General features: G+C 35.3%; 1 protein-coding gene across 4 annotated transcripts in view; it reads right to left on the bottom strand.

Moving 5' to 3' along the window:
* The window catches only part of SLC4A10 (solute carrier family 4 member 10), a 161,517-nt gene extending 153,852 nt beyond the window's left edge, over window positions 1–7,665 (bottom strand). For all 4 annotated transcript variants that reach the window (XM_059394076.1, XM_059394075.1, XM_059394077.1 and 1 more), the window contains exon 1: window positions 7,521–7,665. The gene's annotated coding sequence lies outside the window, so the exon portion shown is untranslated. The remainder of the gene's footprint in view (window positions 1–7,520) is intronic.
* Window positions 7,666–24,608: the final 16,943 nt, after the last annotated feature.

Raw genomic sequence — 24,608 nt, 5'->3', positions numbered from 1 at the left:
AAACTAAATAATTTTTAACATATTATCCGTAATCACACTCCTTAGTATTTATTCAAAGAAATTAGAAATTTAAACCTGTACACAGATGTTTTTAGCAGCTTTACTCATAAGTGCCCAAACTGGGAAGAAATCAATAAGTTGCTCAGTAGGTGAATGGGTAAATAAACTGTGGTATATCCAGACAATGAAATAGGATTCAGTGCAAAAAATAATGATAGTAATCTATCAAGATAGGAAAAGACATGAAGGAATCTCAAATGCATATTATTAAGTGAAATAAGTCAATCTGAAAAGACTACCTTAGTGTATAATTCCAACTACATGACATTCTGGAAAAAGCAAAACTGTGGAGAGAGTAAAATGTTCAGTGTTTGGCAAAGGATATGAGGGGGAACGAATAGGCTGAGCACAGAGGATTTTTAGGGCATTGAAATATCCTGTATGATATTGTAATGATGATACATGCCATTACACATTTGTCCAAACCTACAGAATTTATAACACCAAGAATGATCCCTAAAGTAAATTAATGGACTCTGGGTAATCATGATGTGTTCATGCAGGCCTATCCTTGGTAAAAAAATAGACCATTCCAGTGGGCGATGCTGATACTGGGGGAGGCTCTGCTTATGTGGAGGCAGGAGGTACATGAGAAATCCCTATTCCTTCCTCTCAATTTTGTTTTAAAACTAAAATGGCTCTAAAAGATAAAGTCTTAAAAAACAGGATGCCTCAGTTTTTAGATGTTATTGTTCACACTAATATGCAGCCTATATCTTATACATGATTATATATATTCAAAAGAAGGAGAAAAAAATAAATTATATTTATGTAGCATATTTGTTTCAGGCATTATTTCTCTTTTAGAATGTTAATCATGTGAAGTTTGGTTTCATTACACAATATTTTAGGAAGTTTATTGAACTAAATTTTACAGCAGGAATTGAGTCCATAGCCAAGTCCTATGCTTCACTACCTCTTCAAAGTAAGATGCCAATTTCCTGAATGGAACATGAATATTTATTTGAAATGAGACTGATGAATTCCTATAAATATCAGATGTGCTTAAGAAATCAATAGCACAACATATACATTTCCAATCCAGTTTATCTTAAATAAGAACCTGGTACACTCTTTTTCCTAAAATTATACAATCTGGGTGATATTCATCTACTATCTACAAAACCAGATCTTATCTGAATCAAAAGAAATACTTCTAAATAGCCTGCTATTTTTGTGGTGGTTCTTTTGGACCAAAAAAAAAAAATCAGTACTTTGAAAAGCCATTAAAAAATAGCATAAATGGCAATTTCACTGTTACACTAAGAAATCAATTAAATCTTTCCATTAGACCTACCGAGAGTGAGGAGATATGTCCATTCGTGTTGCATGACACCTGTTCTAACTACTCACTTAACAGCAACCACAGCCCAGAGCAGCTATGCCTCAACACTGGTTGGTACTATGTTCCTCTTGCTTTTGAAACATTTTGTCTCATCACTGTTCTCAATGACTTTTTTCAGTTTACTCTGCATCAGTAACCTGGGGTTCTATTAATCTCATGCATCCAGCCCCCAAAACTCAATTGGGGTGGTCACATACATTTGAGACTTATTAGTATTTCCCTTCATAAAGCATGAGGACCACTCACCACACTCCTTTAAAATTCTAGTCATAAAAAAATAACGGCAGTTATGAATAAAGAGAATTTCAAAGTCTGAGATAGGGCACCAGGTATTTAAAAGACTTCTCTAAGACACACTGGATAACAGTAATAGTATAGGAAATTATGATTTATTAAAGTAAAATAATTTATTCATGGACAAGAGATATTTTGGGTGGGTTCAAATAACTTATGAGTTCCTGTATCTGGCTTTTCATTTTTTAAAGTAGAAATGATTTTATAGGTATTACGTTACACTCACAAAAGTCTTTTCATGATTATCCTACCAATATACTTTTAGCATCTTAAAGAGGTTAGAATTTTGGGGTGCCTCGGTGGCTCAATGGGTTAAAGTCTCTGCCTTTGGCTCAGGTCATGATTCTAGGGTCCTGGGACTGACCCCCGCATTGGGCTCTCTGCTCAGCAGGGAGCCTGCCTCCTTTTCTCTCTCTGCCTGCCTCTCTGCCTACTTGTGATCTCTGTCTGTCAAATAAACAAATAAAATCTTTTAAAAAAAAAAGGTTATAATTTTAATACAAAAAATGTTCAAATGTGTTACTTAATGACTATTTTTTTCATGTCTATGCCCCTTAAAATTGCATGACATAAATCATGAATTACAGTATTACCAAGATCAGAAAGAAGCTTCTAGGTATAAATATAAATATATGTTGATAGATATTGGATTTATTTTTAAGATGGTAACTGAGAACATAGAGCATTAAAATACAAACTCTAGCCAAGAATACGGTGGATCAAAATATGGATCTGTTTCTATATTTATTAAAATATATAATGGATATAAATAACAACATGAATAAAATAACATGAAGGAATAAAGTTCTCGGGCTCTTAGTAGTCTCTTCTGGAATATTCAAGAGACATCATTAAATGGTGAAAAGATAAGCCACAAATGTGAGAAGATATATGAAATATGTAAAAGCAACAAAGGACTTATAGCCCTAATACATAAAGAAACTCTACAAATCAGTAAGGAAAAAAAATCCAGTAAAAAAATTTTTCAATTTTGGGGCGCCTGGGTGGCTCAGTGGGTTAAGCCGCTGCCTTCGGCTCAGGTCATGATCTCAGGGTCCTGGGATCGAGTCCCGCGTCGGGCTCTCTGCTCAGCAGGGAGCCTGCTTCCTTCTCTCTCTCTCTCTCTGCCTGCCTCTCAGTGTACTTGTAATTTCCCTCTGTCAAATAAATAAATAAAATCTTTAAAAAAAAAAAAAAATTTTTCAATTTCAATTCAAAATTTATCAATTTAATTTTTAAAAATTTAAGGCTATTCAAATGGCCGAAGAGTATGCACAAAGTTGTTCAATCATATTCGTATTCAAGAAATGTAAATTAAAACAACATAGCATTATATACCTTACAATAATGGCCAATGTTAAGAGAATGCCAAATGCTGACAAGAGTGTAAAATGACATAAGCCCTCATACTTTTCTGGTGGAAGTATAAATATGTACTTCACTTTGGAAAATATTTGGCATTATCTGCTCAAATTGAAAATATGCATACCCTATCACTCAACAATAATTTCAAGGTGTGAGAATTACATGTGTGCACCAAGAGACATAAAAAGGCCCACAGCAACATCAATCATAGTGGCTTCAAAATGCAAATGATCCAAAGGCCCTTCAGTAGTAGAATGCACAGCATATACAAACAAATGAATATTATACAAAAATTACAATTAATAAACTAAAGCTATAACTGAAAACATTGGTGAATCCCACAAAAAACAACATTGAACAATAGAGAAAGATACAAACACCCCTATGAGTTCATTTATATAAAATTCAATAACTAGCAAAACACCCAGTGTAACAAGACAAGCTAGAAATCCTTTGGGGGAGCAATGGTAGATAGTGATTAGAAAGGAGCACTAAGAGGGATTTGTAGAATGTAACTACCAAGCTAGTAGTTATACACATGTTGATGATCATTCACTGAGTTGTACATTTGGGGAGGAAGGATGGTTCACGGCATCCAATAGTAACCGAAACATCAGAGAGAGAATCTGGGCCACCTGACTTATATCCAAGTTTCACCAAATAAAGAGGCAGAAGTTTCTCAGGTTCAATGGTTCTTGAGCCTAGTTGGATACTAAATCACTGGGATACTTATAAAAAAGATACCAGAATTCAAAGAAATACCCAATATTAATGAAAGTCTTTGAGGGTGGGGTCCAGCATAAATATTTTTTAAAGATTTTATGTATTTATGTATTTATTTATTTGAGAGAGAGAGAGTGGGAGGGAGGGGAAAGGGGGAGGAGAAGAGAGAGGGAGAGAATCTCAAGCAGAGTCTACTCTGAGCACAGTGCCCAATGTGGGGCTCCATCTGTGACCCCGAGATCACGACCCAAGCTGAAACCGAGAGCCATACGTTTAACTGACCGAGCCATGCATGCGTCCCCACGGATCAGTATTTTTTAAAGTTCCTCAGATGATTTTAATGTATAACAGGGCTTGACGGGGATTTCTAGAGCTTCATTTGTGGAAATTTTAGTATATATGTAAGTTACCTAAGTATTGTTAATGTACAGATTCTGATTCAAAAGGTCTGGGCTAGGGCCTGAGATTATGCATTTCTAATCCAATGGGATTGTTAATGTTGCTGGCTCATGCACTACACTATTTTTTTTTAATTATTTAAATTGTTTTAGGTAGGTTCCATGCCCAATGTGGAGCCCAATGTGGGCTCAGGACCTTGGGATCAGGACCTGAGCTGAGATCGAGTCAAATGTTTGACTGAGCCACCCAGGTGTCCTGGACCACACTTTATACAGCAAATTTTCTAGAACAATGGGTCTCAAGGTTGGCTGCACATTAGAATTATCTGGTGGTACTTAAAAAAAAAAAAAACACCTACAGGTTTAGGCCCTACACCCGAAGGGTCTGACTAGTGTGGGGTTAAGCCATCACCATGTTTTTAAAACTCACAAGTATAGTCAATGTTGAGAACCACTGTTCTGAAAAATTGACACACCGCATCCAGCTATAGGAAAAAAAAAAAGAAGAAACAGAGGGAACACGTTTATTTATGTTTGTTTACTAACCATTTGTAAGGTGATATGAACATAATTTTTCAAGTACTAGAAAATAACGAAAATTCAAAATACCCATTAAAGTTTAGTCCAACATATGTAGTCCATTCTCAGAATCTAAGAGGAAGTCTGGACTAACTGTAAGTAGATGAAGGATTGAATGAGAAAATCCACATAACTGTCTCTTTATTACATTCCCAGACTCCACTTCATGGAAAAAAAAAAAAAAAAAACCCTGAAAATGTCAAGGACACTTTTACACCTCCACTCTCGGTCTACCAACTCAGAGACAATCATCCTTTTATCACGCAGGTGAGGATACCCAACAGAATTTTCTTTACCAAGTCCCAACAATAGTTATTCTACCTCTGGCTGAAGTACCTGGTATTTGGAGAAGTTTAATGTTCTAACTATATACAGTGATTGAAACAAGGAGCATACTGAGGGCAGTGCATCTCTAAGAAAAATAATGGGGAAATTGTACAAATACTACAAATCAATGGAGAATCAAAAATAATCTCAATGGCCCAAAGGAAGATCATACCTCTAAAAATTATCTGATTCAGCAATGAAAGAAAATGCCCAGAATACCTGGGAATTATCAATAGACTATAAAAATGGACTCTGTCAAGAACAAGAAAAACTAATTAGGAAAGGACAGGAAGAAATAAAAGAAAGGGGCGCCTGGATGGTTCAGTCAGTTAAGCGTCTGCCTTTGGCTCAGGTCATGATCCCAGGGTCCTGGGACTGAGTCCTGAATGGGGCTCTCTGCTCAGCGGGGAGTCTGCTTCTCCCTCTGCCCCTTCCCCCACTCATTTTCTCAATCTCTCTCTCACTCGCGCGCTCTCTCTCAAATAAATAAAATCTTTAAAAGAAAGAAATATAAAGAAAATAGTATGAGATAAGCAAGAACTTTAATAAAACTAAAATGCAACCACAAAATCAAAACCAATAATAGAAATAGTAAAATGCAGAACTGATATTGCAGAGAATCAAGTGGATAATATGAGAAACTAACTTTAAACCACAAAGGGAAAAGACAACACACATCACTAATCCAACATGCAGATAATTAATGTTTACAAAGAAGATAACAAAGTGGAACAGAATCAGATAAAACAGGAAAATGTAATGTAAGCAGAAAAATATCAGTGTATGCATACTGGAAAGGATTTTTAATACACCCATCACTAGGCCTGTCTTAGCAATTTTCTTAATTAAAGGAATCCAGAAAAATGTCTATAAGCATTCAGGCTTAAAAGATATAATCTTTAAAAATGAGGGGGAAAAAAACAGAGACTACAGATTCCTCTGCAATGCTTACTGAAAACAGATACTGAATAAAGAAATATATATGGAATATTAAAAGTAAAAAAATTACCTCAAATGTGATATGCCACTAACTTCATATTTGAATACAAAGGAATGACTAAAGGGGTACCAAGGGTTTGAGAGAGATCAGGGACTGTTTAAAATGGCAGAGACTCAATCCTGTTTAAGAAATGGTGAGAACGATCCAGTTGAGAGGAAGAGGTCAACTAGATTATAAATTGTGTACATCTCCGATGGTAGGGAACAGGAAATAAACATAATTGAAAAGGAAACTCCCTTACTGCATCAAAAGAAAGTTGCAGATATAGACAGATAGATATGCTTAATAGGGAGAAGGTGAATGAGTTCATTCTGATGACAAATTGATCCTCCAAAGTAGAAAGCATCTGCTAAATGACAGTAAAGAAAGGGATGGTGGAGAATGATGAGAATTTTGAACAGTTAATTTAAAAATCAAAGAAATAGAATAGAACTGAATAGGCGCTGTTAAAGGTCAATTATATAATGAATTCAAGCAGTTATATTCTGCCCTCTTAAATGATTTCATCCAGCACAGTGTGCTCATTGGGGCTGCATAGAGAAAGCAGGAACACAGAGGGACCCCAATACAAGTATGATTAAGTGGGAGTGAAGGTATGAATAAAATTAAAACAGGGAACCTATGATATTTAGAATATTAGCAAAAGCATTACTAAAATTATAGGCTATGAAATCAGAGTAGGATAAGAAAATAATGAAAAAAAGATGACAGCACGGACAGGAAAAATGTAGAGAGGTCAAGCATTTGCACAGGCAGACAAGCAGGAGAGATGTGTGGTCAGAAAGCAAAGTGAATGCACTGATGACCTCAGTGGCAGAGTAGTTATGGATGAATACTTCAGCTAGGTGTAGTGGAAGGAAAGGGTCAGAGGAGATGGGAATGTCAAGAAACTGAAAGCTAGATTCTTGGTTATGCTATGTACACAGGCTTTCACAGCACTCAGAGATTGCTAACTACTACTGTATCACTATATTTTGATATTCTGTATCTACTTCCAGAGGAAGAAGAATCACAATAGTAGAATGTCCATGTCCTTAGAGGGAAATTTGGTCAGCATCAGCAGTAGTATGTGGGAACTTAACAAAGATATTTTCCCATCCCAGGGGGTTTAACTGTTTAGAGCAATGACTATTATTTGTATATATTGTCAAGAGTTTATACAACTAAGTTTTACAACTTATATGTATTTCCCCAATCACAAATCTAAACCAACTCTCACCTTCACGAAGCACAACCTGAGAAAAATAAAGATCAAGGTTTTTCTCTCTCACTTCTCCCCCATCAGACCAACTAACGTCTTTTGTAAAGTATAAACGATTTTATGAGCATGAGGTATGATTTCTAATTATGGATTTAAGCAAGTATAAGATTATTACCATTGCAAATTTAATAAAAAAACAAACAAACAAACAAGAAGACAGATTCTTACCAAAGGAAGGTGACTCCCTCCCATCCTCTAATCCTGAATCTCTTTCTCTGTCTCTCTTTCTGTGTTTATGACCACGATGCCTGTGACGTCGATGGCTTTTTCTTCCTCCCAGGGGCACGTGAACTCCAATAAATAGTGTCCGATGACCTTCAGCAGAAGCAAATGCATAATTAAACTCTAAATTATTCCAAACTGCCGAAGAGGATGATTTACACGTCAATAGAACTCAATTCAATTCAATCCAGCAAACCATTTTTGAGTGTTTATGGAATGTAAAGCTTGCGACTTGGCATGTATTTTGGCACTTAGACCTATTGAAATATACCATAGATCTATCAGAAACATTTACAATACTAATAGTTTGGTTATAGATCTTATAATAACCATTAGTTTATTAATTGCCTTAATCTCTCTGTGTCTTTTCCTTATAACTTATAATTATACACTTCTCATTAAGAAAATTTATTCTATTTTCTCCCTACCCTCAACTGTTATCTCACCAGTCCCCTTCCCTTCACAGTTAAGTGTGTGAAACAATTACTATCTCAAAAAACAGATTTCACCAATGTCCACAGTAATGCCAAATTCCATGGAGATTTTTTGGTTCTACTATTTTTGTCTGTGGCACTTGATACTATTGACCACTCTCTTCTTGATGACCACTTTCTCTTGGCACTCCTTCTCTGTTTTGTTCATATTAGTTTTTTTGTTTTGTTTTGTTTTGTTTTGCTGGTTCTTCTATTTATCCATTCAAGGTTGGAGATCCCCAAGCTCTATCTTTGACTTTATCATTTCAGCTGATACATATTTATTACAGGCTCTAAGACCTAAAACTTGATGATAGATTGCTCTCTTGGGCTGCCGTCCTATGCATACCTCCACTTATTAGACACATTACTTGCATATCCTTCCCAGAGGCATGTCAAACAACATGTCCATGGAACTCATCCTCTTCTCTATCTTCCAAGTATCAGCCATCTATCGTCTATGTTAGTAAGTACACCATCTATCCTGTCATCTCAGAGACCATCTAATTTATGACCAGGTCCTCCTTTACATCTCTAGAATCCATTCCCTCTTCAGTATCCCTAGTGTTGCTGTCTTAGTTGGACTCTGATCATTTCCTACCAGGACTACTAGAATATTCTCCTTCCTGCTGTTTTTTGTTTTGTTTTGTTTTGTTTTCCTTTCAAGCTACACTCTTGTCCCACTTTTTATCCATCCTGAATGCCAATGGCTTATTTTTTCCCCAAAAAATGCAAGTCTGACTACATTATTCCCCTACTTTAAACTCGTTGATCATTCTCTGTTGCCTATATGAGAAAGCTCTTAGTTCTCTTTAAGGCCAAATGAGATGAGATCTGCCCTCTGCCTATATCTCTAGCATACTTCTTTTTTTTTTTTAGATTTTATTTATTTGACAGACAGAGATCACAAGTAGGCAGACAGCTAGGCAGAGAGAAAGAGAGGAGGAAGCAGGCTCCCCGCAGAGCAGAGAGCCCGATGTGGGACTCAATCCCAGGACCCTGAGATCATGACCTGAGCTGAAGGCAGCGGCTTAACCCACTGAGCCACCCAGGCGCCCCTATCTCTGGCATACTTCTAAATACATTCTGCTTCACATACTAAAAGCCAATGTGAGTCCATTCATCCTTTTAGCCAAATGTCCTCGAGTCTCTGTTTTTACTTAATATTGTTCTTATTCTTCCAATTGTAGGAAATGTCTTTGTCTCTCCTAATTATCTGGTGAAAACCTACTCATCTTTCAAGTCTCAGTTCAAGGATTATGCGACCTATAAAATTTTCCATACCCTCTGATTCTAAATACAGTTGACCACTTTCTTCCTTAAGGACTCTCCAGTACTTAATGACACTTGATTGTAATTACTTACCTAAAAGTCATTTTTTTCTTATAAATCATCTCTGAGAAGGACACTATGTTAGTCAATTTGTATCTTTAGCAACTAAAACAGTGCCGGGCATACAGCAGAGGCCTAACAAATGTTTACTGAGATAACAAACATTTTATTGAGAGGTATTATGCCATGAATCAAGAATACAAATATAAAGAAGATATTATTTCATTCCTATAAGTTATCAGGTTTCAGGCCTTCCCAACTCACGAAAAAAGTGGAACTCACAAGTGTGATGTATTGCCCTGGGTATCCCTTCCCTGAACAAACATATCAGAATAAATGAAGAGAAGATGTGAACCCTAAAACAAACACACATTAATCTATGCATTCAATATAATTACAAATTTCTAGCATTATTATTTCAACATAACTAGATAAATAATGTAAAATGTATAAGGAAAAACTGAAAGCAAAATAACAAATAACATCTTGATAAAACTTCACCTTGTGAAATATCAAGCTATACCACAAAGTTGTATACTTAAAGTAATTCACAATTTTGGAATCTTAAATGTTAGTAATTTCAAATTACTTGGACCATCACTACATTGTTATTCTCTAATATGTTGAAGATTATTAATCAGGAGGAATGTGTTGAACATGAAAAAATTCAGACAGACCCTTGTGTAAAACTAGCATTTAAGAGTCAGAAAAAGAGGGCACCTGGGTGGTTCAGTTGGTTTAGCGACTGCCTTCAGCTCAGGTCATGATCCTGGAGTATCAGGATCAAGTCCTGCACTGGGCTCCCAGCTCCACCGGGAGTCTGCTTTTCTCTCTGACCTTCTCCCCTCTCATGTTCTCTCTCACTGTCTCTCTCTCTCAAATAAATAAATAAAATATTTTCTTTAAGTGTCAGAAAAAGAAATTAAATACTTAATAGTTAAAAAATAATGAAGTTATAGACTTTCAATTAAATATGGGAAATTAAATACCTGCTTTCTATCTCTATTGTTGCTGGACACTACATTCTTAATGCCAAATTAGGAAACAATTTTTAAAGAACACTAAAAAAGGAATGATTAATAAGTTTTGTTACAATTAAGTCAGAAACTTCTCTTTATCATAAGAGTTGGGAGTCTACAAGGCATTAAAAAATGTATTTCTGGGGCACCTGGGTGGCTCAGTGGGTTAAGCCTTTGCCTTCGCCTCAGGTCATGATCTCAGGGTCCTGGGATCGAACCCCGAGTCAGGCTCTCTGCTCTGCAGGGAGCCTGCTTCTCCCCAATCTCTCTCTGCCTATTTGTGATCTCTCTCTCTGTCAAATAAATAAATAAAATCTTTTAAAAAAATGTATTTCTAACACATATAACTGATAAAGGACTAACTAACAAGATATAGAAGGAAATCCTACAAATCCTAGGAAAAGATGAAAACCCAATGGGAACATAGACAAAAAACTTAAATAGGCATTTAATAAAAAAAAAAAAAAGAAAATACAAATTGCTAATAAATGTAAGAAGAGGTCCACTAGTTCTCAGAGTAATGGAAATTCAAATCATAATGAGGTATCTCTTTACTCCCACCATCTTGGCAAAAATTGAAATGGTTGACAATTCTATGTCTTGGTGTGGTCTCATATAGTACCAGTAGTATTATACAAAACTACTTTGAAACAATATAACATTCTTTATTAAAATTGAAAATATGCATACCATATAACCCAGCAATTTCCTTGGGCCCTAGAGAAGTACATGAAGGTGTATAAAAATATAAGAGACACATATAAGAATCTCTACAACTGCATTGCTTATAAAGACAAAGTGCTAGAAACAACCCCAAAATCCATTAACAGAATGTATTAAGTAGAAGATATTCACACATTGGGATATATAGAAAAATAATCCACAAGTATGCATAACAATATAGATGAATCTCACATATTATTGAGCAAAATATATATATATATATATATATAATTTCTTTTATAAGGCTTTAAAAATAGAAAAACTAAAATATACTGTTCAGAGATGCATACACAGGAAAAGATCAATACAAAAGTCAGAAAACTGGCATAAAGGTGAATAGGATCTGTGACTGGTGAGAGGAACATGAGGAGCTTCTGGGGTGTTAGAAATGTTCTGTTTCTTGATACAAGTTTTTGCTTCAATAATATTTAAAATTTATACATAGGCTTTATGTACTTTTCTGTATGTTTGTTTCATTTCAAAATTTAAAAAGTTAAAGAAACCAAAGAGGAAGAGTTTTAAAAAGGGGACAGCTATTAGTTTACATGCTATAAAAAAGTCAAACAAGATTAAAACTGAAAATTAGCCATTACTGTTGGAAATTGATGTTTATCTGTTATCTTCATAAAAGCAATTTCAGTGAATGAGGAAATGAATAAAACTGAGGAAATTTAGGCAATGAATATTTCCTAGACGTGAAAATAAAGACTTTACAGAGGGCAGTACTGGAACTAAATCTCTAGATTGCAAAGGTTTCTAATAATTACTGCTGAAGATAACCATTCCCCAGACAGACAAAAATAAGAGGCACCAGACACCTTAGGTGCAAGTCCAGAGGGCCTGGCTGGGTATAGTGAATATTGTCTTTGTTTATGAAATGTAGATTCGATGGGTCTATGCCAAAAGTAACATCCTAAAAAGTTGCCAAGTCAAGGCTAAAATAAACCATCTGAAACTATATCCAAGCATAATCAGATAAAAGGATGCCAAGACAGACAGCTGAACTGATGTCTTGAGGACATTAAATGCAAGGAAGACCAAACTGAAGGAGTTTCCTGAGGCAGAATCTTGCAGGCTGGTTAAAATATCAAAATTCACTTGGATAAATAACTATGATTGAATTGTTGGATCACATGGTAAGCTTATGTTTACCTATATGAGGAACTGCCAGACTGTCTTCCAAAGTGGCTGTACCATTTGCATTCCAACCAGCAATGAATGAAAGTTCCTGTTGCTCCACATTCTTGCCAACATTTGATGTTGTCAGTGTTTTGGATTTTAGCTATTCTAATGGGTATGTGGTGATATCTCACTTTTAATTTGCAATTCCCTAATAACATACAATATTGATCATCTTTTCATATGCTTATTTACTATCTGTATTTCTCCTTTGGTAAGGTGTCTGTTCAGATTTTTTTCCTATTTTTTAATTGGATTTTTGTCTTCTTATTGTTGAGTTTTAAGGGTACTTTGTATATTTTGGATATAAGTCCTTTACTGGATATGTCTTTTGCAAGAATCTTCTCTTTAGTTTGTCTTTTCATTGTAACATTGTAACAGTCTTTCATAAAGTATATGTTTTAATTTTAAGGAAGTTCAATTTATTGGGGTGGTACAGCCTGTTAAGCACCTGGCTTAACAGGGTCCTGGAATCAAGCTCCTCATCAGGCTCCCTGCTCCATAGAGAGCCTGCTTCTCCCTCTCTTTCCCTCTGTCTCCCATTGGAAGTATGTGAGTAGTAGAAAAGAAGCAAAGTTTTAGTTGTATAGAGCCAGAGCTCATCTCCAGAAAATTCTTCTAAATTCTACAGGTTATATATACAAGAAGCTTGACATAAGTTTTCTTAAATTTTAAGACAAACCTAAAATTTTTGTGAAATTATAAATAAGTTATAAGGATTGAAGCAACTTCTCTAGACTACATTAGTAAAAAATAAATTTTAATTAATAATGATAAAGATGGAGTTAATGTTCCATATCCTTAACAGAAAATTATATTTACAAATCCTTGACATTAAGGGTCAAAAATTTAGGGGGAAAATATTACACAGCTATGCCAGTTCATTTCTAAAAGTACGCTATTTCTCCAAATGTTACAACTTTGTGCTATTTTTTTTTCCTAAAGATTTTATTTATTTATTTGACAGACAGAGAGACAGCAAGAGAAGGAATACAAGCAGGGGGAGTGGGAGAAGAAGCAGGCTTCCAGCCTAGCAGGGAGCCCGATGCGGGGCTCAATCCCAGGACCCTAGGATCATGACCTGAGCCGGAGGAAGACCCTTAACAACTGAGCCTCCAGGTGCTCCTATTTATCACTTCTTAAGTGAGTATTTGTTGATTTTTTTCTCATTCTAAAGAAATATCCACCTTTGTACCTAATTTATATTCTAATGTTGTTTTTTCCCTAGAGAACATTCAAAAATGCTTAAGTGTCAGCCCTCACAAAACCTACATCTGCCCTTAGGCCACCTGTATGTGAATAGCCCACAGTTTTGTGTCTCCATCTCCAATCTCTTTCGCAAAGTGGAAACTGTCATATCCCAAGCACTCAGCTGACACTTCCATTGCATGTCTAAAAGACGACTCAAAATCAACACATACGGGACTAAACTCCTAGTCTTCTCCATCCCGACCCCTCCTATAAGTCTTCCCCCATAACTCTGTCTATCTCAATTGATGACAAAACAATTTCCTAGCTGCTGAGAACAATTATCTTGGAGTCATTATAGATTTCTCTCTTTTTCTTAAGCCTACAACCCATCCAACAGGAAACCTAAAGGAGCAAACGGCAAAATATGTCTGGAATTTGACAACTTATTATTTTACTTCACCACCCTGGTCAGGGACACATAATACCCACCCTGGATGACTGAAACAGTCTCCTGACAGTACTTCGTGAATCTACCTTTAGTCCCATGGTCTGCACCAAGCACACTAGCCAGTGGAGTCCTCTTAAAATGCAGGTTAGATCACGTCATTCATTTATCCTTGTAACATTACCCTCTTTTACTCAGAGAAAAGGAGATTTTTCTAGGCCTCTCCGAGGACTTCTGTGACCAGCACACCCCACTCCTATTATTTCTCTGATCTCTCCTCCTGCTGATCTCCTCCTCACCCCACTCACCTTAGCCACACTGGCCTCCTTGCTGTTCTCACTACCGCCCTGGGAACTTGTCTCTTTTTTCCCTGCCTGAAATATTCTTCCTACTTGGATAATTGATCACTTTTTTCAAGTCTTTTCTCATATTTCACCTTCTCAGTGAAACCTACACTAAACACCTACTTAATACTACACCCTACACTTTGACCTAACGTATGCTTCTCGGACTCTTCTATTTTTATTTTTTCTATAGCACTTACATACCATGTATTTAACTTATTATATTTAGTGTTTACTTTCTAGTTTCTTCCCAAATTTTCCCACATAAGAAGAGCAGAGATTTTTTATTTGTTCGATGATGTATCCCAAAAAGATCTAGAACAGTGTTTGATAGTTCTTGATGCTCAATAACTTTTTATTGATTATATATATATTTTGCATGAATAGAGATGATATTTTTAAGTAAAATATTTAGATAACAGACATGATAATGCACTGGCTACTAAACACATTAAAAAACTTAAGAATGGAAAAAAATGGTATGGCCACAAATTTCAAAGCAACAGTAATGAAAAGGCCACAATTTATGGCTATGAAACCATACAGAAAATACTTCCTGTTTCTGCATGGTTAGGGACTTCTGAAGCAAACGAAAACTGAAATCTGGAGTAAAGGACAAGCTTTGGAGATTAACGGTTGACTAAAAGGTAGAGACCTTCAAAGAAATGTAGACATTTATCTTCCAATGTCTTTACATTGCAAAAAATAATAAATCCCCATAGCTACTGGTTTATATTCCAAAGGGTTTAAACTAGGGATCTTCCTCTTTCTTTTTTTGAGATTTGATTATATAAGAGATAAAATCTCTCTCTCTCTCTCTCTCTCTCAGGAGGGAAAACGCAGCTGTAGAGAAATTTCTAGATAAGCTCCCAGATTCATAATCTTAGGGCTCCCCCCCCCCCGTGCATATAGCCACCTGGTTCTCACCACATCACCTTAAAGGGGAAGAAGGAGGCATGGAGAACCAATATGGTTATTGTTACAAGTAGTAAGAGCCAGCCTCTAATCCAGAAACCACCTCATGTTCACTTTTAAAACAAAATTAATAAATGTAGATATTAAAAACATCAATGGATTTAAGAGACTTTCTACAAAGATTATATGGGAATATAATAGATATAAAATATTAAACATGAGGCCTATTACATAGCAGACATGCATACTAAAGTTCCCTTTCCCCTTCATATGGCTCACCCCTCAGTGGCTCATAGGAATAAGAAGACAGAATAAAATTTACTTGTCCTATCTCATTATCTTTCTGTTTCCTTGTATATTTTCAGCTTTTCTAATCCCAACTATAATAATCCTGGATTAAACAACTAGAGAATCACATTAGATCCTGTGGAAAACAGTATACAAATAAAATTTCCAGATTAACATTTCCATAAATTTTTCCAAAAACTTTATATCCAAAATTGAATTTTCCATCCTAGTAAACATCACTTAAGAAGACAAAGAATCAAATAACTTACTGATAAATGTCATTGTTCAGAAATCACTTGAATATTATTAAGCCTAATTTAAACTATTTTTAAGATTTTTACAGGGAAAATTTTATTTTATGATGTAACAAGTCCAAAAATTTAGTTAAAAGAGGAAATCTCCTCAAATGAACATTTCTTTTTTTTTTTACTTTTTTTTTAAGATTTTTTTTTAAATTCATTTGAGAGAGATACAGAGATAGCACAAGTAGAGGGAGAGGAAGAAGCAGACTCCCCACTAAGCTGGGAGCCCAAGGTGGGTTCAATCCCAGGACCTGGAGATGAGCTGAGCCAAAGGCAGATGCTTTACCATCTGAGCCACCCAAGTGCCCCTCAAATGAACATTTCTTAAGTTAATCAAAATAGTCAATAATTAATTTCATATCAAGTCAAAACCCCAAAATTAATAAAAATGCAAAATCATTTAGATAAAAATATATTTCAAAAAATATTAGTAAGAATGGGACAGTGCTATTAAAAGATTTTTTGAGATAAGCACAGAACACTAGAATTTACTTAGAATTCACCTATATGTCACTTGAGAGAAAATAGTTTCCCCATTAGAAACATAAAGGTTCATTAAAGGTAACATTGTAACATTATTGGGTGCCTGGGTGGCTCAGTGGGTTGAGCCGCTGCCTTCCGCTCAGGTCATGATCTCAGGGTCCTGGGAATCCCGAATCCCACATTGGGCTCTCTGCTCAGGAGGGACCCTTTCTCTCTCTGCCTGCCTCTCTGTCTACTTGTGATCTCTCTCTGTTAAATAAATAAATAAAATCTTAAAAAAAAAAAAGTAACATTGTTTTCTGAGTAAAACAAGTCCTAGATTTTGGACACTTAAATTGTGTGCATACAATCTTGCTAAGCAGATACAGAATTATTATGGATTTTTGTTATGTAAGAGATACCAGTACTGAAAGAACTCAGTGTGGCTGTGGTCATAGTATTCTGACGGTTTACTAAATGCAGTGAGATTAGAGGCATATTTGAGGATGGAAAGGACTCCTAGTATAATTAATAATAATACTAATAAACTATTCTTTATTTAGCTAGGAGGGAAGGGGCCAAGCTTACCTACTCTTGAAGAGAACTATGGGTGTGTTTTGTTTTGTTTTGTTTTGTTTTTCAGTGAAATGAATACAACGCAGCTGGTGCATAATTACTGAGTTGCTACAGCCATTTAGATGTGTCAATCATAGGAAAAGGTCAAGTATATTAAGCTGAATAAGCATGTGATCTTTAATTCCATGGAGACTCTAACAGAGTCAGGAAACACAACAAGCCATCATTTATCATAATATATCAAAGAATTCTAATTCCAACAGCAATTCTCTGCTGAGGGAGAGTAATGGAAAGAGACCAAGAAGGTTGAGTGAGTGTGTGTGTATGGGCTATTGCACTGCTGTTTCTTGGGCTGCTTCACTGAAAAGAAAAAAATGTCAAACCAGTGTTGGTCACAGTCACCAGACCTCAGGGCTGGATTTGTAATCATTACAAAACAATGGGTCACATGATTGTCACTACTTTATAAAAAAAAAAAATTGGAATCTTGTAAGTGCTAATGTACTCATCAAAAAAGCCATAGTCTGAGATTTACTAGTTTACTAAGGTGACATTTAAAAAGAAAAACAAAACAAAAAACTTCTTTTTATAAGTTTACAACATAGTCTTGAGCAAGACACAGCAATTAAATAACTTTGTATCTTGAGATAGTGTTATTTTTCATCTTGGAACATGAAAAGCCTCAACATGTAAGCGTCAGCATTTTTCCAAAAAATGAATGAATCCTAATAATATGTATTTTCTAAGGAAAAAAAAAAAAGCCAGAAGAATTCCTAGTTCTGGTAGGTTGTAAAACAGCTTGATGTTGGATGTTTACAGTACTCAAAGAGAGGCTAGAATTTAAATCAGTTGAGAAATGGAATAATAAGGAATGCTTACAGAACATGATCCTTGCACTTAAAAGGTAACTATCCAATTGTAGAGGACTCAAGTCCAACGAAGAAAACAGCAGCAAATATACAAATTAGAATAGAAATAAAAAGCAGTAAGCAATACCAATCTGGATTAAAGCTAATGTTCTTATGTGGTATCAGCCATTAAATGCTGTAGGAACTTGTATTAGAGTAAAATCAATCATAACTTGAGCAATCAAGGAAAATTTCATGGAGAAGTTAGAACTTGACTTGAGTCTTACACAATAAGAACGAGGAGTGGGATAATGTGTGCAAAAGCAGAGGAGCATTCTGGGGGGATAATGTAAGGTACATGCTATGACAGGAGAAAAAATAAGGTAAGATAGAATACTTTTATGATCACAAAAGCTTGCAATTTCACTATTATTTTATTTATTTATTTTTCCAGAGAGAGTATGTGTGAAGAAAGGCGGAGGGATGCAGCAAAGAGAGAGGGAAAGGCAGAAAATCCTAACCAGTTTCCATTCATGCTCAGTGCTCACAGTGCTCAGCACAGGGTCCGACTTTGGGCTCAATCTCATGGCCCTGAGATCATGACCTGAGCTGAAATCAAGAATCAGTCACTCAACTAACTGAGCCACCCAGGAGTCCCATCAATTTCACTATTATTTTAAAATATTTATGTTTGGGGGCACCTGGGTGGCTCAGTGGGTTAAAGCCTCTGCCTTCTGCTCAGGTCATGATCCCAGGGTCCTGGGATTGAGCCCCACGTTGGGCTCTCTGCTCAGCAGGGAGCCTGCTTTCCTTCCTCTCTCTCTGTCTGCCTCTCTGCCTACTTGTGATCTCCGTCTGTCAAATAAATAAATAAAATCTTTTTTTAAAAAAATTAAAATTAAAAAAATAATATTTATGTTTGCTGTTTTATTTTGCAAGGAAGAGAGAGGAAATAGATCAACATATGTTCTGGGATACTTTTAAAAAAGAATGCAAAAGAGAAGGTGGTACTCCTCACCTTCCCAACCCATTTTAATTAATTTGTGATTTCTGAACAGCCCTGCCACTTTGCTTTAGGGAAATAGTTTAGAAAATGAGCAAAAATGTAAAACTGTAAAATATTCCAGATTTAGTTTTGTATTGTGTTAATCCAAAAGACATGTGCACATGTAAAAACTGGCTCATTCTGGGAATTATGGTAATTAAGGACAAAGAGGCTTGCTTGGGAAAACAAAGAGTTGTTGAGAAGACAAAGAGATTTCCATGAAGAAAGATGGTGGGGTTCAACTCTAGCACTGAAGGAATAAGACAAAACATCGGAAAGCAAAGATGAAAAAACCTGGCACTTCTGTATATTTACAAATAAGAGATAATATGATAGACTTTTTTTTTTTTTTAATGGCCACAAATATTTTAGCAGTTTCTCCCACCTGAGGTGAAGTCTATTCCTCCAACCCCTGAATCTCAGTTTGGATGTGTGACTTGTTTTGATGTCTGAGACATCAGCAAATGAGATACAAAGTCTTGGGGAGTACTCTCGTACACTGGTTTTTCCTGCTGTTGTTTCTGGGAACTCTTATGCAACCATGTAATCAGAGCTGCCTAATTTTATCACACAGAACTGCCAGAGTATACTCTCTTAACACCTTATACTTCCTTATAAAATTTTTCAAAATTTCAATTCAAGCAACTAATGTCATAATGTCATATTACTCTACTTGAAATTGCTCTCTTCCTCAAGAAAGGTATAAAATAAATTTCTGTGGTTTCAGATAATTTTTAGGACATTTGTAACCCCTTCATTTATACAGAATGAGGATTCCTTTTCAAATTTAAACTAATGAACTTTTTTAGTCAAAAAACTTAAAAACTTCAATGTATTTAAATACTAAGCAAAGTTAACAAGGAATTTATATTTTAAAGCATACTCTAAAAGTTCACTTTAAAGATCACAGAATTTAGAGCAGGAAAATTCTTCAGAAATCATCTGATTAAAATCTCTCATTTTAACATGTAAAATAAATAGGAATTGAAGCTAACTCAATATTTCTAAAACTAAACAATGTTAAGTAACCATATCCAATAGGGAAAGTTTAACAACTTAGTACATTTTTTTCTTATATGAAACTCTACTATTTCCATATAATATAAAATGATAATATATTTCATCTTCCATATAACAATCTTTTAAATACTTTCACTTAGCAGTCATGTTCCTTGTAAGTATTCTCTTAGCAATTTCCTCAACCAATATTTGTATGAGATGAGGTCATATGACTCATGAGGTCATATCCATCTTCTCCAGTGGGTCCACCATAGATGTAGTCAATGTATGAAGGTCCACAGGACACATCTGGAACATTTTGGTTATGCCCAGATAGACCCCTATAGCACCTATAAGTGGAAATAATATTCCAGGAAGTGAATCATCCAGGGAAAATATGAAGAATAAGAAGGAAAAAATAATAACCAAGAATAGATGTGGAAGAAAACCAACACTTCAAAGGTAGAGGAGAATTGTATTTGTCCAAAGTTTGAAGAAATAGATGAAACCTCTCACTTTATGTTAATGGGAGTGTATTTCAGTATAATCATGCTGAAAGCCAATATAAAAACATGTATCAAAATCTTAATTTAATACTTTTGAGGTAGTGATTCTGCTTCTGTGAATTAATCAGGAAGTCAAATATATAGAGATACCTATACAATAATGTTCATAGTCGGGGTGCCTGGGTGGCCCAGTGGGTTAAGCCTCTGCCTTTGGCTCAGGTCATGATCTCAGGGTCCTGGGATCAAGCCCTGCATCAGGCTGTATGCTCAGCAGGGAGCCTGCTTCCCCCTCTCTCTTTGCCTGCCTCTCTGCCTACTTGTGATCTTTCTCCCTGTCAAATAAATAAAATCTTAAAAAAAAAATGTTCATAGTCACTTTTTTAAAAAAGAAAAATGAGAAATAATAAGAATTTCCATTGATAAAGGATTAAATAGATCGTAGTACAATCATACAATAAAATGCCAGGTAGCAATTTAAATGACTAGTATCTATATAACATGAAAAGATCTTGATGTTTTTTAATGAAATGAGAGTAATTTAAAAGTTCACAGACCTGTACCCCTGGGGATAAAAATATATGTTTATAAAAAATAAAAAATTATTAAAAAAAAGTTAAAAAGGTACCATAATTCTGCTTATATATAATTAACTTATAATCATGTGTCTGTTTATGACACATAATTATATTAATATTCTGTTCATAACATTAATTCCATTATTATTCTGTTCAGATTATTAATAGTATTACTTTTAAGTGGTGGGTTTTCATGGTTGCTGTTTTGTTTGTCTGCTTGCTTTATACTTTTTGTATTTCTTGGATTTTTCTAATGGGATACATGTCATTTTAATAAATTTTTTTAATGTATTTTGGGAAGGAGAGGAGTGGGAGAGAGGTAGAGAGAGAACCTTAAGCAGGCTCCACACTCAACACAGAGCCCAGTGCAGGACTTGATCTCATGACTCTGAGATAGTGACCTGAGCCAAAATCAAGAATGGGATCCTTAACTGACTGAGCCATCCAGGAGCCTCTATTTTAATAATTTTTAAAACAATAAAACTAATATAATTTGGGGGAAAAAGGTTTAGAAATGTCAGATGGAGTAAGAGGGGCTAGTGGGTAAAACAGAAAAAATATCAGGCAAGACATGATCTGAGAAAATCATCAGCCAAGGGAAGAGAGATGAGAGAAGAGAGGTCTGATAAAACCAAGGCATAGTCAGAGTTCTAAAAGCAACAGAGAATTCAAAAGGAATGAGGACAGAGAGCCATTGTACTTGGCAATTAAGAACACTTTTTAATAGTTAGATAGGATACATTTAATAAATCTTAACATGAGAGAAATGATCCATTCATATAAACAGTCAGTATCTCAGCTTACTGGGCAAGACTTTTGTTTTCATGATCACCGTTATTAACTGCATTGGTGTTGCTGACACCACAGTTTTTTATTAATCACTGTGATGTCATAAAATGCTTATGTGTTATATTGTCCTCTAATTAAATCATGGCAATTGTCTTCATGAGAAAAAAAAACTGAGTTATGCAAAGGAAAAGTAAGCATAATTCTAAATAATTTGGCTAGAAATTAGAAATCCTTTTGCAAATAAAACTGTAATACTTTTATTACAAATGCTGCTTAGGTAATTTAGAAGCAGTATTGAAAGTAGTCAAAAGGAATGTTCATAATCTTGCGGCCTCAGAGGCAAAAGCTTAATTTACTAGCAGAAAACTAAAATTTTACTTTCTTTTAATCACAATTTCAATTATTTTGTTTCCTTTATCATTATCCCATCTGAAGCTCATTAAGGGGTAGAAATGATGTAGAAAGGAAGGAAAAAGAATCCAGGTTTTTTCATTGTGCGTTCAGCAATTCTGATACTAAAGAATCACTAAAGGCAGTAGGAACGACGGGCAGCCAGGAAAGGGGGAAGATAGAATGGGGAAGTAAATAAGGTTACTGGGAGAAAATATAAGAGAGCATTCAGAAAAATACTCAGCATACTGGCACCCAAATATAATTAATTCTATTAAGGTACCAGAAATATCAATACTATTAAATTATAGGTGTGCATTATCCAAAAATTAATAACATCACCTCCTTCAATTATTACTTAATATTTATTATATCCCTATTTATATCAATTTATATTTTAATATAAATATTTATGTGCTAAGTGGCCACTGACTTATTTTTCCAGAGGGTTGTAGAACTGAAGCACCCTATTGTGGCACTGGTATCTAAACATCCTTAGAGAACGAAGAGTATAAAATAGAAAATGGCTCAGTGTTCGCATGCCATGAGGACTTAATTAAATATTGGTGAATGATGACAACTTCCCTAGAAAGATCCTAACTGACCAGTGGCCTATCTCTGAATGTATTACTGTGAGACAATTCTGTAGAAACCTGAGGAGGCTGCAATAAAATGCAGCTGAGGAGTGTTAAAGCAGGATCACTCTATGGAGCACATGGGTGGCTCAGTCAGTTAAGCAGCCAGCTCTTGATTTTGGCTCAGGTCAGGATCTCAGGGTCTAGGCATGGAGCCGCCGGCCAGTTGGGACTCCATGCTCAGCAGGGAGTCTGCTTGAAGATTTTTTTTTTTTTTTTAAGAAACCAGGTTTAGTTTTGTTAAAGATTTTATTTATTTATTTATTTGACAGAGAGAGATCACAAGTAGGCAGAGAGGCAGGCAGAGAGAGAGAGGAGGAAGCAGGCTCACCGCTGAGCAGAGAGCCCGATGCGGGACTCAATCCCAGGACCCTGAGATCATGACCTGAGCCGAAGGCAGTGGCTTAACCCGCTCAGCCACCCAGGCGCCCCTTGAAGATTTTTTTTTACCTCTTTCTCTGCCCCTCCACTGCCCCACACTCTTTCTCTCTCTAAAATAAATAAATAAATAAATCTTAAAAAATAAATAAATTTGGATCCTTTTGAGGTAAGGATTAGCAGCTGAAATAGAGATTTAAGAATTTAATCAAGAGAGAGACGCCTGGGTGGCTCAGTGGGCTAAAGCCTCTGCCTTCAGCTCCGGTCATGATCCCAGGTTCCTGGGATGGAGCCTCACGTCAGGCTCTCTGCTTAGCGGGGAGCCTGCTTCCTCCTCTCTCTCTCTCTCTCTGCCTGCCTCTCTGCCTACTTGTGATCTCTGTCTGTCAAATAAATAAATAAAATATTTTTTAAAAAAATTAATCAAGAGGTAGACTAAGTTCATCTACTTCACAATGTCACCTTCATAGTACTACTCCCACACTATTAAATTGTGTAAGTAAATAATGAACATCCTTAAGTCTCAGATGTCTGGAAAATGCAAAAGTATAATATTAATATAAACCGATGTAGTATATACTAAGAAGCTTTGGTCATTTGTGGTCTGTCTTCAAAGTTTTCAATAGTTAAGGATTCAAATATTTAAGGATTAAAGGAATACTCTCTTTGTTGTAAAATTCCTTCTTTTAATATTTATAGGATTATATTTAATGTAATGAAAAGGAATTTCTTTTCATCTATTATATCTCTGAAATAGTAATTGATTGAAAATGTTACATATACACACAAACACACAATTCTACTCATTCACAAATAATATATTTAAGTCACATTAGAAAGCAAATTCTCCCTTTCCTCTCAAAAAAAAAAGCAAATACCCTAAATGCTGTACCATATCTTTGATAGAAAATCATATTAAACAAGGAATAATGAAGGGAGATTAACAAGGGGTTTTATTCTAAAATTAGCTAACTAAAAACTGACATCCTAAGCTAGGGATGCAAAAATATATAACCAGGACCCTTAAATTATGAAACCACAAATTTACAGGATTTCTTAGCCACATATACACATTAGAATATATGTTACTGCCCTTATGCAAACACATATCTATAACTGTTTACAAATGGTCAAATAAACCACAACCACATTTTTAGAAATACTCTAAGACCTTTTGAATTTACTTGGAATTATAAAATAGTATAAAAACAGATTATAAGTAAGAAGTTACCACTCAGTTCAAATAGACAAAATATCATGAATAAATTATGTATCAAAACATATTGATATGGGTCACATACACAAATTTTCTGGGAAATGCCTAAAATGAAGAACTATGGAAGATGGTTTATAGCTCACCTGAGAGTTAATTTTAGAAATAAAAGTATTTAAAACAACATTCTCTTATTTGTTTCTTATTCTTAGAATACCCAGGGCAAAACACAACAATTCATTATAAAATGTGCTCAGATGGCAAGGACTGTTCAATAAGGAAATGAAATTTAATATTGACTATTTTTTTTCTGAAATCTTCAATATTAGTTTGTGTGCCTAATTCCCATCCTCAACTATCGAAAGTGTTTGGCAAGCAAAATGTACAATTTCAGATGGATCCTGTGT

The sequence above is a fragment of the Mustela nigripes genome, chromosome 3 (genome assembly GCF_022355385.1).
Source record: "Mustela nigripes isolate SB6536 chromosome 3, MUSNIG.SB6536, whole genome shotgun sequence".
NCBI lineage: Eukaryota > Metazoa > Chordata > Mammalia > Carnivora > Mustelidae > Mustela > Mustela nigripes.
The sequence above is the reverse complement of the archived record's forward strand: the minus strand, read 5'-3'. Positions and strand labels throughout refer to the sequence as shown.